We start from the raw sequence: 16,258 nt of genomic DNA on the forward strand, positions 1-16,258 counted from the left end.
GCTCAGAGACGCTTCCTGTCGGTGTCCTACACTCTCTTTGAAACCTGAGCGACCCTGGCCTGAAGAGAGCCGGTAAATACCGTCGGGCTTTTACTGCGCCGTGAGACAATATCCATTCAGAGGAACGGCCTTCAGAAGTCTAATCTCGCCTAGTCCCCCTCTCCAGCATCCCCATAAACTACAAAGTGCCATTCGGCGGCGGGTACCAGACATCAGCTGATCCCTGCAATTACACCCGAGCGCAGCTCCGAGGCTGCTATCGATCCGCTCCCGCGGGATGAGGGCCTGTCTCGCCCCCCGGTTGGGAGCGCGGCCGGTAATGGCCCGCACCAGGCCGCAGCGCTGCTTATTGATGGGCTGCGGGCCTTCAGCACCCGCCGCAGACGAGGAAGATGAAACACCGCGGGATGAATGGACATTTCCATGGAAGACTTATGAGGCTAGACAGAGCGCCTGACAGGGCAGGGGGGCTGCTCGGCCCAGACGCTCCCAGGGGGCCCTGGGGCGGCCGCAGCTCCCGCCCCCCGCCTTCGGGGCAGGCGCTGCAGACCGATGCACGGATTGGCTGGGAGTTTGGGACAGGGAAAGACTGGCTTAAGGGGGTGTAGAGTGCTGTGCCCAGAGCGCATTTGTAAATCCCGTGGAGAGGACAGCAGGAAAAGGCTGGAGCGCAGAGCTTCCGGGGCGAGCAGCCTGACACGTCATCTGTCAAAGTGAGACAGACCCTCCGTGTCAGGCAGAAGGAGGAGGTGGGGCGGCGGGACATGTGCTTTTGTTTATACATGCACCACGAACATTCTAGAACAGGAAAGTAGGAGATTCTAAAAAAATATATAAAACGGTGGAATGCAATTTTCCCATTGACAAAAATTGAAGCAGAGGCAACTTTAGGGGGAAAGAGAGCGAAAATAACACCATTTATTTTTTGCTTCAAAATAGGGAGTCTGCGCCTGAGTCGGTCGGCTCTGTTGGCATGCCTGATGCACTCGCATACATGAACGCAGGTTCACACAAACATACTGGGCCGTACTTAAAGAAAATACATGACACATCTACTAACGTATTTTTTTTAATTCACAAAAACTCCAGCTAATAATGCCTATTGAGATCGATTTTATGTATATGGCCTAAAAAAATGTGGCTTGGACCTGCACTGGCCCTTCAGATCTACACAAAACCACGGGGTATAGATTATGTCAGTGACGGCTGTTTCTTTGCTTGCAGTGCCATTCTCTCACGTAGCACGCATTTACACCTCGTAGGTGGAAGTTATGACACTCCTTGCCGTCTTTCCTGGAGTAAATGGAATATAACATGCTATTCAGTAGGGCGCCGGGAGAATGAACGTCCATGTTTGCATTCGGTGTGTCTTGGCTGTGTTCTTTCTTTCCTCAGCCTGCACTGCGAGATACACCGGCGTGGGCTGCCGCGAGGCTTAGGATAGAGAGTGCAACACCACGAACTACAAATAGAATCAAATCTAATTTCATGTTTCCAAAACGGAAGCTTTGCATTCGAGGTACCGCCTCGCACGATGGAATTAACGATCCTAAAATCCCACTAAACAAATTTGACCCAGAAAGATTCAAATTGCAGTCATGTCATTTGGCCAAATTCCAACAGCTTTCCGGTGAAAAGCAAAAGCGACTAATTTTCATAAATTTTAAATGTAGCAAAAAACCACAATCACAACCATTCATGGGCAAAAGAGGCGTTTACATTAGATGTGATCTTTCGTCTGCAATTTGTCATTTCTTGGCACTAGCATATTTTTTACCCTGCGAGTAAACATAGCCAGTGAACTTCTCCAACACTATGCTTTTACCTCCAAGAACTTTAAAAAACAAGTACCTGGAAATCGCTTGAGTTCCTGGCAAGCCACCGGCCCGATCTGGCGCGAAATCCGGAAGTCCGGCAGCGTCATGCTTGCTGTGGGGCGGGACTTCCGCCATAAGCTCGTGCACGAAGTGATTCGCCGAGATGGAAGTGGTGACTCGGGGCTCCCATGCCGGAGGGGGAGCCCGGCGGTGGCGGCAGAAAAGTGGTGAGCCACGTCAATGGAGGCGGAGGAGATGACACCCGGTAAGTGGGACTTGGTGCCTTGGGGACTCGTGCACAGGCTCGGGCGACTGGTGCGTGTGTGCGCGGCCAGGGCGGCTGGTGCGTGTGTGCGGGGCTGGGGGCGGCTGGTGCGTGTGTGGGCAGCTGGTGCGTGTGTGCGGGGCTGGGGGCGGCTGGTGCGTGTGTGGGCAGCTGGTGCGTGTGTGCGGGGCTGGGGGCGGCTGGTGCGTGTGTGCGGGGCTGGGGGCGGCTGGTGCGTGTGTGGGCAGCTGGTGCGTGTGTGCGTGTCTGGGGGTGGCTGGTGCGTGTATAGGCAGCTGGTGTGCGCGCGAATGAGAGGCATGGCTGACTACCAGAGATGTGCACGGCTCGGGAGGCGGGGCATGCGCGTCCACGAGGTGCAATCGGCGCTCGTGCCCCGGTCTGTGGTCCCTTCCGTGCTAGGTGGGCAGCAATAGGTCTTTCGCTGACGCGAAACCTAAAAATGGAGTAAAATTTGATAAATCATTTGACAGCCAAACAACAACAATCTAATTACTAGAGTCGGAGATTTGTCATTTTAAAGATTTAGGTAAGAATAGTGCCAAATGCACAAAGCGCCAATTGTGGTAATCTGGTCGCTGTGGACCGAGTCTAAGTCAGAAAGGCAGACCAACCACGGTGGAGTGTGAACCAGATACAGGACTGAGTTCAGTCTGTTTTTAAAAGTTCATTTCATCCAGGGGTGTCGAGATGGGAAGTCTTTGTGCTGGCATGTGCAGTGCAGGCATCGAGAAGCTGCCAGCAGAAGCTTCAATGAGAGGTTCTTCGTCGAGATGCATCGCGCAGAGTCGAGGGAGCTGTTGACGGAAACTTGCGATGCAGAGTTTGTTGCTGAGATGCGCCTCGCTGCGTTGAGGTTGATGAATGTGCAGGTGCTGCAAGGACTTGCTTCAATATGCATTAATGCTGAACCGAGGTATGTCGAGCAATGCTAGTTGTTGGCAAGGAGCTGCGTCGTGCTGGATCAGTGCCTGCGAACCCTCCAGTCAGAAGCTTTGATGCGTGGTCTGGCGTTGAGGTGCATTGAAATGCATGGAGCTGGACCGGATGTCGGTGTGGAGATGCATCACGCTGCTCCAGTGCATGCGAGGCTGCCAAATTGGAGCTTCGATGTCCAGTTCTGCATCAAGCTGTGTCAGGTTGCTTCAGCACAGAGAAGGCTGTTATGTTCCTGTAGCTCAGAACAGGAGACCAGCCAACTCTGGTAGTCCTGGGTTCAGGTTTGTGGATTCAGTTCTTCTTCCTCAGACAGCAGGGTAGCAGACCAGTCGTGCTTGCAGTAGAGCAAAAGGGCAGTAGAGCAGCTGGACAGTCCTTCTTGCAGCAGAGCAGCAGGGAAGTAGAGCAGCCCAGAACTTTTATACGTGGTGCCCCCTTTGAAGTGGAAGAAACTTCTGAAGCTTCCACCTACAGAGATGTCTGGAATTTCCTGCCTCCCTGTCTTGGCCCCAGTCTGTAGGCTTGTATGAAGTCCTTTGTGGGTGAGCTGAGCCAGTAGTTCGGAAGTGCAAGTGTGGTAGGTGACAGCTCCGCCCCCCCCCCCCAATCAAGTCAGAGATTGCCCATCCTGCCAACACCCAAACCCTCCTTTGTGATACTGTTTAGGAGGACTTCACAAAGGCCAACTGCCAACTGCACCTAGTAATGTGACTCAGGAACACACTGTAGGGATGAAATGGTTAGGGCAAGGAAATGCCAACTTTCTACAAGTCAAAAGACAGACAATTGATGGACGAAATGCAGAACAAATCAAAACATTCACCCCCAGTCAAGAGATCTGAGTTAAATCCATCATTCTTTTGCTCACTGTTGGAAATGGCCCTTTTTGCAGGGTTATCCCCAAACCTTTTGCTTCTTCCTCCTTTATTTTTCCTGACCTGTGGTTGTTGGCAATATGACTCTGGGCACTTTACCACTGCTGTTCAGTGCTAAAGTGCATTTGCTCTCTGTATAAATTGTTATTGTGATTGGTTATCCATGATTGGCATATTTGTGCTCATCGCAGCACCTGTTGGCACTGCAAGAGCCAACGCATCCTTCGCTTGCGGAACGCATCGGCCAGTTGCAGGAAGATTACTGTCGCTGCGAACATCGTCGCAGAGCCTGTTGTCACTGGGTGAGATCACTGCGCCGCTTGCTTCCGGACCGCATCACGTCGCTGCGAACATCGTCGCAGAGCCATCGTATCGAGTGGCCGCGAGAAGAGAAGATCGACGCTGTGCTGCGCATCACCCCAGCACCTGAGATCGCTGCCATCCCAAAGATCGTCGCATCCTGCCTTTGAGAGACGCTTCCTACTGAACCTGCGCACCGAAATCCATATAAGGTATCACCTCCCTCCACATACAGACAGGATTCATCGCAACATGCCCTCTGCGTCCAGCGGGGCTGTCGCATCCCCTCCCCCGGGTCTCAGTAGTGACGCATCGATAGATTTTCAACGCTGCAGCTTCCATTTGGGACTTTTGTCGCATCTGAAGGTACTTTTGGCTAAACGTGACGCAACTGTGGATTATTTTGACGCAAACCCTAGAACTCTATTAAAATCATATTCTTGAACTGTGTATGTTGGATTTCTGTAGTTTTTAGTCTTGTGTAGTTTAGAAAAAGATACTTTATTTCTCTAAAATGGTGTGGAGTCCATTTGTGGTGTTTTCACTGTGTTACTGTGAGTGTTGGAACAAATACTTTACACATTGCCTTTGATAAGCCTGTCTGCTCGTGCCAAGCTACCAAGGCGGTGAGCAGGGGTTATCTAAAGAGTGTATTCCCCTTACCCTGACTAGAAGCAAGGATCCCTATTTGGACAGTGGTACCTACCTCTGCCAACTAGAGACACCCAGATCTAACACTCACCATGCGACCCCAGTTCAGAACTGGCCATATGTAAATCAGTCTTGATCCTTTCCCTCATGTGAACAGCTCAGCCCCAACTGCCAAGCCAGGTCCTCCCTGGACAGAAAACAAGCATCCTAGAACCGGTTTATGGGTTTCACCCTTCATCAGCAAGGATAGCTTAAATCTAGTGGCACAGTAAGCCCGGGTCCCACGTCTGGGCATAACCAGCACACTTAGAGTGAGAAGGCAAAGACACACAATTGACAGGGGGTGAGTGTCTGAAAATTTTCCACACTCCGTCCATCATCTCCTTGTGTTTGCTTTGTTCGCCCTAAGTTGGCAGGGTATGCCAAGACGTGGGTCCCTTGATCACTTTGCCACTGGATTCCGTGCTAGCCTGGCTTATGAGGGGAGTTACCCCAAAACCGGTGCCAGGATGGTTGTTTCTGGTTCAGGGAAGACCTGGATTGGCAGTTTGGGCTGGACTGTTTTCATGAGGCACAGGGTTAAGACTGATTTGCATATAGCTGGGTCTGAACTGAGGTGGCGAAGTGAGCTAAAGAATGAGGATGGATTCAACCCAGATATGTGACTGGGGTTGAGTGTCTGAAAAGTTTCAGGGCTCCGTCCATCATCTCCTTGTGTTTGCTTTGTTCGCTCCAAGTTGGCAGGGTATACCCACACAATTGATGGATGGAATTCAGAACAAATCAAAACATTCACCCCCAGTCAAGAGATCTGGGTTAAATCCATCATTCTTTTGCTCTCCATGCCACCCCAGTTTAGACCTGGCCATATGCAAAGCAGTCTTGACCCTGTGCCTCATGGGAACAGTCCAGCTCGAACTGCCAAGCCAGGTCCTCCTTGGACCAGAAACAAGCATCCAAGGACCAGTTTTGGGGTTTCAACCCTCATCAGCCAGGATAGCTTGAATCCAGTCTAACAGAGAGCTCGAGACCCATGTCTGGGCATACCAGGCGCACTTAGGGTGAGAAGGCAAAAGACACACAATTGATGGGTGGAATGCAGAGCAAATCAAAACATTCACCCCCAGTCAAGAGATCTGGGTTAAATCCATCATTCTTTGGCTCACCATGCCACCCAAGTTCCGACCTGACCATATGTAAATCAGTTTTGATCCTGTGCCTCAGCGAACATACCAGTCTGAACTGCAAAGCCAGGTCCTCCCTGGCCAGGAAACAAGCATCCTAGGACCGGTTTAGGGGTTTCATCCCCCATCAGCGTGGGTCCCTTGCTCACTTTGCCACTGGATTCTGTGCTAGCCTGGCTGATGAGAGGAGTTACCCCGAAACCAGTCCCAGGATGCTTGTTTCTGGTTCAGGGAAGACCTGGTTTGGCATTTCGGGCTGGACTGTTCCCTTGAGGCACAGGGTCAAGACTGATTTGCATATAGCTGGGTCTGAACTGAGGTGGCAAAGTGAGCTAAAAAACAATGATAGATTCAACCCAGATCTGTGACTGGAGGTGAGTGTCTGAAAAGTTTCAGCTCTCTGTCCATCATCCCCTTGTGCTTGCTTTGTTCGCCCTGAGTTGGCAGGGTATGCCCAAACGTGGGTCCCTTGTTTACTCTGCCACTGGATTTAATCTAGCCTGGCTTTTGAGGGGTGTTACCCCGAAACTGGTCCCAGGATGCTTGTTTCCAGTTCAGTGAAGACCTGGCTTGGCAGTTCGGGCTGGACTGTTCCCATGAGGCACAGAATCAAGACTGACTTGCATATGGCTGGGTCTGAACTGGGGTGGCATGGTGAGCTAAAGATTGATGATGCATTCAACCCAGATGTGTGACTGGGGGTGAGTGTCTGAAAAGTTTCAGCGCTCTGTCCATCATCTCCTTGTGTTAACTTTTTACAAGTGGCGTTTTCAGTTGAACTGTTACTTAAAATCTAATTTTACCATTAAAGAGGGTTTTAAATTAGAATTCCTCAGACACCAAACGTGACTTTCCTACTTGCTCCCAATGAAAAGTTATTACTTATTAAATGTAACATGGTAACCCAATGTTATTCAAAGGCAGGGGGTAGGCTTTGCAATTGTGAAAAATGAATTTGAGAGTCGTTCATTACCACAACATCTAAAACTTAAAAGTTCATGTCCATCTATTTGAATACAATGCAACCCGCTACCCTAGGGGTGACTTATATGTAATAAAAAGGAAAGGCTTTGCAAATGTTTTTTTTTACCAGATCAAAATGGTAGTTTAAAACTGGTCGCACAGGCTGTAATGGTAGGTCTAATACATATTTAAGCGGCCACTTAAGTGGGTGGCACAATTAGTAGTGCAGGCCCACTAGTAGCACCTATTTTTCAGGTCCTGGGTACATGATGTACCATTTTACTAGGGACTTTCAACTAAATTAAATGTGCAAATTGGGTGTAAGCCAATTTCACCATGCTTAAAGGAGAGAGAACAAGCACTTTAGCACTGATTATCAGTGGTACAGTGTGCATAGTCCTATAGCCAACAAAAACAATTCCAGCAAAACAGGAAAAGTGAATGCAAAAAATGTGGGGAAGACTACCCTAAGGCTGAAAGGTCTAACGTGTGACCCCAGCTAAAAGCAGGAAGAAATGCCTATCCTCCTGGGAGTTCTTATCACTAAGGCGGAAGAGCCTGGAAATACCATCAGCATTGGCGTGGTCTGACTCAGGGGTCCACCATAAAGTCCATCTGCTGAAGGGAGATGGATCACTTCAGCAGTTTGGGGTTTTCACCTCTCATTTGCATGATCAATCTAAGGGTTCTGTGGTCTGTCTGAACCTGGAAGTAAGTCCCAAATAGATATGGTCTCAGCTTCCTCAGTGCGCACACCAAAGCGAAGGCTTCCCTCCGATTTGCACTCACCTCTGTCTCCGGGGAATTAACCTTCTACTGATGAAGGTTACAGGGTGGTCTAGGCCCTCCTCATTCTACTGTGCTTCTCTGAAGTATATGTTTCCACAATAAATGCCTTGAAGAAGCCAGGAGCCTTGAATACAGGTGCAGTATACATGGCATTCTTGAGAACGTTGAAGGCTTTTGGACAGACTCTGCCCAGATATTTATTTATTTTATTTATTTATTTTATTTTTGACATTTATAAAGCGCGAACAATTACCCGCAGGCGTCTCGGCGCTTAAACATTCGCATAACTTCGGATAAGTATTAAAGAAAAGCTCCTGAAGGGTTTAATGAAAGTTCTTGGTCAAATAGCCATGTCTTTAAATATTTGCGGAACTGGAGAAGTGAGGGGCTCATCCTAATGTTTTGAGGCAGAGTGTTCCATAATTTGGGTGCAGCCACTAAAAAGCGGCGGTCACCCCAAGAGACTGTTTTGGATCGTGGGATCACTAGCTGGTTTAGGGTGGTGGAACGAAGCTGTCTGCAAGGTGTATAGGGTTTCAGTTGGTCCTTCAGAAAGTGAGGTCCTTGATTGTTGAGTGCCTAATACACTATACATAGTGATTTAAACTTAATTCTGTTCCGGATCGTCAGCCAGTGGTATTCCTTAATGGTTTCGGATATGGCCTCGAATTTGGGCGTTCTAGAAAGCAGGTGTGCTGCGGCGTTCTGAATTGCCTGTAACTTCATCGTGACCCTAACCTGGGCATTAAGAAATAGGTTGTTGCAATAATCGAGGGACGACAGAACTAAGGAGCTGACCAAAGTTTTGGTCACTGCCTCTGGGAGGAAGGGGCTGATTTTCCTGATCATTCTAAGTTTGTTGTGGGCAATGGTTGCAACCTTATTTGCATGATCCATAAAATTGAGACCATCGTCGAAAATGACTCCCAGGTTCCTGACCTTAGCTGTCGGACTGGGAGGTGTTCCGAAGGCTGGTGGCCACCAGCATGATGACCAAGCTGGTGAGAGGGGTCCAAAAATGACTACCTCAGTTTTTTTTTAGTTCAACTTGAGGCAATTTGTAGCCATCCAATCTCCTATTTCCAGAATTCCATTTTGGAAATCTTGTGCCACCTTTCCTCCATCACCTTTGATGGCCAGTACCAATTGCGTGTCGTCCGCATAGGAGGTTAGGCTCATCCCATGTGCTTTGATAACACTAGCAAGGTCCGACACATAGATGTTAAATAGTGTCGGACTAAGGGATGAGCCTTGGGGAACCCCACATGGCAACGAGAGTTGTGCAGATTCGTAAGGTCCAAAGGTGACCGCTTGTGATCTATCAGCCAAAAAAGATGCAAGCAGACCTCTGGCAGAGTGACAGATGCCCAGCTTTTCGACACGGTCGACCAGAATCTTATGGTCGACCGTGTCGAAAGCTGCAGATAGATCAAGTAGTACTAAAATTGCTGTCCCACCCTGATCCCGAATTGCTCTAACATCATCTGCGGCTTTAATCAGGGGCGTTTCGGTCGCGTGATACTTCCGGAAACCGAATTGTGTGTCATCTGGCAATCAGTATTTCTCAATGTATTCCGATAGTTGAGAATTCATGGCCTTTTCGACCACTTTAGCTAAAAAAGGGAGACTAGCAATAGGTCTATAGTTTTTTAATTCGTTTTTGTCAAGGCTTGATTTCTTTAATATTATAGTTTTAATAAAGTGTTTTTTAACGAGTTAGGATATATCCCGGATAGCAATATGGAGTTACATACTTGTGTAATCACTGGAATAATGGAATCCATCACTGGTGGGAGGACGGAGAAAGGACAGGGATCAAGCACGGATCCTGTTTTAATTGTTGAAACAATGGTCCTTATGTGATCACTTGTAAGTGCTTGAAAACCGGTGAAAACATTTACCGGGGGTGTACTGGTAGAGGTCGCATTCGCCGTGATTGGTTTGGAGGTGAAGGCTTGATATATGTCGTCCACCTTGGTAAAAAAGAACTTAGCCAAGGCGTCGCACAGTGCCTGTGATGGGGGAGGAATAAGATCGGGGGCATTGCCTGACAGTGTTTTAGTGATCTCGTATAGTTGCTTGCTTGAGTTTTTGGCTTTGTAGATTTGTTCTGAATAAAATGATTTTTTCGCCTTTACGATCATTGCTTTATAAAGCGCCAGTGATTCTTTGTAGTATGTCTTACTCGCCGTATCATACGTTTTCCTCCAGAGCCTTTCCTTATTCCTGTTGCATTGTTTCTGTAGTCTTAGTTCATCAGTATACCAAGGAGCAGTCGGTATGGCTCTGTTCCTAGATAGAGATTTGATAGGAACTAAAAGATTGGTGGCCTGGCCCAGCCAATTCTGGAATTGTTGTGTAGCCGCGTTAGGGTCACTAGACACCAGTGGGCGGGTGCAGTCCAGCTGTGTTTTCAGGTCTAATTGGTTTATATTCTTTCAGTCTTTGAATGAACCTAGGTCGACAGTGGTGCTGTACTTACTTGAGTGGGTCTTAATTGTCATTTTGCTAAGTATAGCGTAATGATCAATCCACGGCATCGGTAAGATGTCAGATATATGCAGACCCTCCACATTGGAGAATATGGCATCTAAGGTGTGCCCCGCCGAATGAGTGGCAGAGGAAACCAGTTGTCTTAGCCCCAATGTTTCCATGTCTGCGATAAGAGTGGAGGTGTCGCTATGCTTAACTTGTTCTAAATGAAAGTTCAGGTCGCCTAGGATCGTGAATGACTTTTCTGTGGCTAATGATTCCATTATGGAACTTATGTTAGCAAGGAAGCCAGTCCTTGTTCCTGGGGGTCGGTATAGTAGTATCCCCTTGAAGTTAACGAGAGCAGTGAGCTTAATTCCAAACTGCAACGCTTCACATGAGGTGGATGGAATAGGTACAGTTCTCACTATGAACCGTTCTCTGGCTATAATAGCCAAGCCGCCTCCTCTTTTTCGTACTCTGTCCTGGCGAAAGACTTGTATCCTTTAGGTACTGCGATTGCTAAGTCTGGTTCCGAAGAGTCATCGGTCCACGTTTCCGTGACAAAAAGAATATCTAGTTTGTAGTCAACGATAAGGTCAGCTATTTCCTGACTGTGCTTGCATAATCAACGCGCGTTAATAAGAGCCATAACAATAGTATCGTTGTTAAGTTTAGATTGTTGCTTGGTATGAGCAGAGAAGGTATTTGTGGGTATTGAGCTGTTACAATGTGGGCAGAACGTGGAGAATTCCTGTAATGCAACTTGAGGGTCCAACCTTATACAGCTAGGAGCAAGCAATGGTCGGAGTTCCATTAAGGAAGTGCGTGAGTAAACCTAGTTTTGGTCAGTCTGCGGCCGGCCAGGGGTTAGGGCCCTAGGCCCGGTCCCGGCGCGGAAGGCGCAGACGGGCTTGCCTTTGGCGCGCCGCCGGCGTGCCCGCTGCGCGGACGGGGTGGTCTGGTCTTCTTATACATTTGCAAAAGGAGATGGAGGAGGGTGGGAGGGTCCAACCACTACACCACAACCCTTACCTCCCCTCAAGATGGCGGCTGAGGTGGGTCGAGTGGAGTGTCAGCGCCTGGGAAAAGGCAGCGCTGTGGGCAGGGGAGAGCCTGTAAACAACCTCGGAGCGACGCTAGTCTCGCGCCGAGGTAAGGGGCTATTTTAAAAGAGTACAGTTTAAAATATCTACAGTTTTAAAATGTGCTATTTGTATTCAATAATGTGCAATCAATCATGCAGAGAGATAGAGCAGAGATCCCCCGGCTTCCGCCTCAGGGGAGAAGTATGCAAATGCAAATAACATTTTTTGGGCTGCTTCTTGGTCTTCAGCTCATTTGAGGGGGCAACAACAGTGCCATATTTTTTAACAATTCTCCTGTAATGTTTGTCGAGACCCAGGAGAGCCATTATCTCTACAAGAAGTTTGTGAGGCTACCAGACTAGGACAATCTCAATCTTGGCCTGGAAGGGTTGCAACTTGCTCCTGGCGCAAGCACAATTGGGCTGGACCAGGGACTGCTGGAGGCCTCAATTACTCCTAATGCCAGCATCTTGGAGACTTCCTCCTTGATGCTAGCTATCATCTTGTTTGACAACCTGTAAATGTTGTTCACTGTAGGCATACTGCCTCTAGTATCAATGTTGTTGGTTCAGAAGTGTGTAAGCCATGCGGTGAGGGAGAACAAGAAGGCAAACTGACCCAACAGCTGGTGACAATCCCTCTGCTGTTCAGGAGTCAGAGTAGGGGAGAGACTGACATCCTCTCCTGACCAGTCATTCTCATTGGAATATAGGAAGTTGGGGGAGGTTACCTCTCCTCTTCCTGTCACAGGGAACATGGTGACCTCAGACCTCTCAAAGTGTGACTTGAGGCAATTGATATGGGGTGCCCTTAGGGAATTTCTAGTGGATTTGATGTCTACCAGTTAGACGGCCTCCCCCTTCTGCTCCTTCACCTCATAAGGCCCTGATCAACTGTCCTTGAGGGCCCTTGGCACCACTGACTCCGTCACCTACATTTTCTGGCCAGGCAGAGACTGTAACAGAGTAGCCTTCTGGTCATACCACAGTTTCATCATCATTTTCTGACTGGCCTCCAAGGTCTCAGAGGCCTCTTACCATAAGTTCTGGGTCTGGTTCAATAGGGCTTGCCTATAGCTAACCATATCCTGGGGGAGTTTGTTGAGAGCTTACTCCCATCTCTCCTTGACCAGACTGAGAAGTCCCCTCACAGGGTGACCATAGAGGAGTTCAAAGGGGCTAAACCTGACTTCTTTCTGTGTTACCTCCCTGTAGGCAAAGAGTAGGCATGGCAGGAGGAAGTCCACTTCTGCTTCCTGGGTTCAGATAGACACACAACCATGCTCTTAAGGGTCTTGTTGAATCTCTCAACAGGCTGGTGTGGAGAACCTATATGTTACCCCCCACTCATCATACATGGACTTCATGTACACTGACATGAAGTTTGATGCCTCTGTCGAATACTACTTCTCTGGGGAACCCCACTCGGGTAAAAATCCCCATCAGGGCCCTGGCTGCTATAGGTGCAGTCACCGACCTCAGAGGGATAGCTTTTGGGTATCTAGTGGCATGGTCAACCAAAACCAGGATAAACCTTTTAAACAGGGCTATTTTGGGGTCCAAGCACCCAACAATGTCGAGGTCCACCCTTTCAAAGGGGGTGCCAACAATGGGTGAGGGAACTGAGGGAGGTGTTAACTTTTTCCCTCCTTTCACCGCTTGCCTGGACGAAGGTAAACAACCTATAGAATGTATCTGAGACTGTCTTCATCCGGTGTCAATAGAAGTGGGGACAACCCTGGTAAAGTTCTTGTCGTGCCCCAGATGTCCTGCCAAGGATATATCAAGGGCCAGTCCCAGTAGGAAGGCCCTGTAACACTGGGGGACCACCAACAGTTGGGTTGCCACAGATCCAGGAACCTTATGCTCACTATACAAGAGGTAATTCTCCGAATATATAAAGTGAATTCCGGAGGTGTCTCCTGAAGCCTGGGTCTAAGCTTTCAGCCTCAAGTCCTTTAGGGTGGGGGACTCCTTCTGTTCCTTACAGAATTGCTCCTTGCATGTCCACACTCAACCTGTCAGGCTCAGGCAGGTCTACGGGGGCAGCAGATTTTGTCCCAAGTAGGCTCTGGGTTAGCCTCCTCAGGAGCTGCAGCAACCATTACTGTGGGAGTTCCAGAAGCAGGTTACCCACACCCACTGCCCTTCTTCTTGTCAGCTGCTTGGGGCAATCTTCAAAACTTCCTTGGCTACCCTCTTGGGCAGTCGTGGACCGTTTGATCACACAGACTCAGTCAGGCACTCCTAATAACCCCAGTTGTGACCTGAGCGCCACTTCCTTCCAGACAGTGTGCTCTAGGTCATCTTCCAACAGACAATTTAGAGGCATGCCAGGACTCACATCGATGTTTGAAGAACTTGAGACCCGTCCCACTCAAAGGGAACCAGAGCGCTGGGTATTGGCACTCAATGTTGTCTGTGGCTATGACCTGGTAGAATGTATTTGGGATGACCTGCTTTGAGGACACCAAATGACAACTCACTGTAGTCATACTGGGTTCTGTGTCTCTCAGAGCCTCCACCCTTTGCCCATTGAATGGATGGTGACTCACTGCCTGTACTTGAAAGTTCTATCAGGCATGTCGGTTTTTGGCACATCTCCCTATCCACCAGGGACACTAGGGTAACCTCTGCTCTCTCCTCCAAGCTAACTGGGACCACCTCCTCTCCAAGCACTAGACTGGCCAACCCTCATATCTGCTGACCAGTGGAGGGCTGTGCCCTCTTGAGGCATTTGGTGTCTCCCTGGGATTATCCACATTTATAACACTCAGTTCACTGGGGGACGAACCTCCCAGTCTGTTTGTCATAGAAACTCTTCTTCTTTGGTTCAGATTGGGACTGGTTACTGTTCCCTTGGGAAATATTATTGGACCTTTAGAGAACTCCTAATTTATACTTTTTTCTCCCGCCCTTCTTTCTTCTGGTGTGAACCCTTATGACCCTTTTGGGAGTCCCCCCAGATATGTTCTTGTAGACCCTGGTGCAGAGCCAGCGGTCCACCTCCTTAGCAAGCTCCCTGGGGTCAGAGTGCTTACTATCAACTAGGTGTTTGCGCAGCTCTGGAAAACAATTGCTGAACAAGTGCTCTCTTACAAGCACATTGACATTCCTTTGTAACCATTAATATCACTGTCCTTCACCTAACCATCCAGTGCCTTGCAAAGGCTATCCACAAACTCCACACAGGACTGTTGAGGCAACATCTGGCTGTCCCTAAACTTCTGCATTTACTTCTCTGGGGTAAGCCCATATTCTCTGACAAGGGTGTCTGTTAGAAATTGGGTTACCAGTTGACTGGACTGTGAGCCCTGGTCAAGCAACAACCACAATCCTAGTCAGAGTAAGGGACAAGCAAACCCCAGATTAAACTGTGCTCACCCTCTGGTAGCTTGGCACAGAGCAGTCAGGCTTAACTTGAAAGTAGAATGTAAAATATTTGTGCAACACTCCAAACAGTAGAAAACACACAAACAGATTGTACAGTAGGTTTAGAAAAATAGAGTGATGTTTAATAAATAAAACAAGGCCAAGACGTCAAAACTGTGATCAGTAAAACTGGAGATATTCAATTTTAAAGTTATGGGTTGAATTAGTGCCAAAAAGCACATAGCGTCAATCAATGAATATCTGTTTGCGCTGGACCGGAACAAAGTTACAAGGTCAGGTCGACTGCGAAGGAACGTAGGCCTGCTACAGGGACCCAGTTAGGTCCGCTGAACAAAGTACCTTAAATCCTGGTTGCAGAACATTTCATGTATCCGGGTTGAAGAAGTGCTGTGCAGCTGAAGTCATACGTTTGTTCTGAGATGTTGCGAAGCTGATGTGCGAGGTCCTGATGCGTTGTTCTTGAGGACCCCGTTGACAGTGCTTGGGAAAAACAACCATTACAACGCAGTCATTACAACGCACTACCTTTACAACGCAGCTGTTACAGCACAACTGCCTTTACATTGCATGCCATTACAATGCATTCCATTACAACACATGTCACAACAATGTATGCCATTACAATGTATTCCATTACAACGCATGCCATTACAACTTATTACAAGGTAAGTAATGGAGATTTTTTAGTTTTCAGGTGGGTATGGGTTTTGGGGTACATGGGAATAGTAAATGTAACCCCTACACTAGCCAACACTTTCCCTACTGTTGCACTCACTGGAGTAGGAATATTCATTTTTAACCCTACACTATCAAACACTTACCCTACTATTGCACTCACTGGAGTGGGAATAGTACCTCTACAATATCCAACACTTACCCCATTGTTACCCTAAAAGTATTATGCATTGTAATTGTATGCGTTGTAATGGTATGCGTTGTAATGGTATGTGTAGTAATGGTAGTTTTCAAAAATGCATTTTAATGGCATGTGTTGTAAAAACACGCAATGTAATGGTAGTTGTGATGTAAAAACCGCGTTGTAAAGGCATGTGTTGTAATTGTTTGCATTGTAACGTCATATATTCTGCTTGGGTTGTGAAGTCCTGGCATCGGGTATGGGGCACAAAGCTGGTGATTGGTCAGTTTCGGAGAGCTGTTATGCGGAGTCAGTCGCCAAGGCTGCCGTCAACGAGAGATGCAAGGACCTGGGTAGGAGATGCACCATGCCTTCAGCAATGTATCTGGTTCGAGGACTGCAAGGGTGATGTGGGCCATCTGCACCAGTTCAAATCCACACAAACTCATCGATGCATCAGTTCTATTTGGGGATGCACTGCTATGCTGAGGATATGCATCAGTTTGGCTCAGGGATGCGCCGCTAAGCAGAGAAGACGCGTCAGTTCCACTGGTAAGCACATTAGGGCCACTTACAAGGGTCCAGGACAGCTGTGGCACCACTTGGAAGGGTAGACTCACATATGACAACATCAAGGTGCAGAGGA

The sequence above is a fragment of the Lissotriton helveticus genome, chromosome 11, assembly GCF_964261635.1.
Source record: "Lissotriton helveticus chromosome 11, aLisHel1.1, whole genome shotgun sequence".
Lineage (NCBI taxonomy): Eukaryota > Metazoa > Chordata > Amphibia > Caudata > Salamandridae > Lissotriton > Lissotriton helveticus.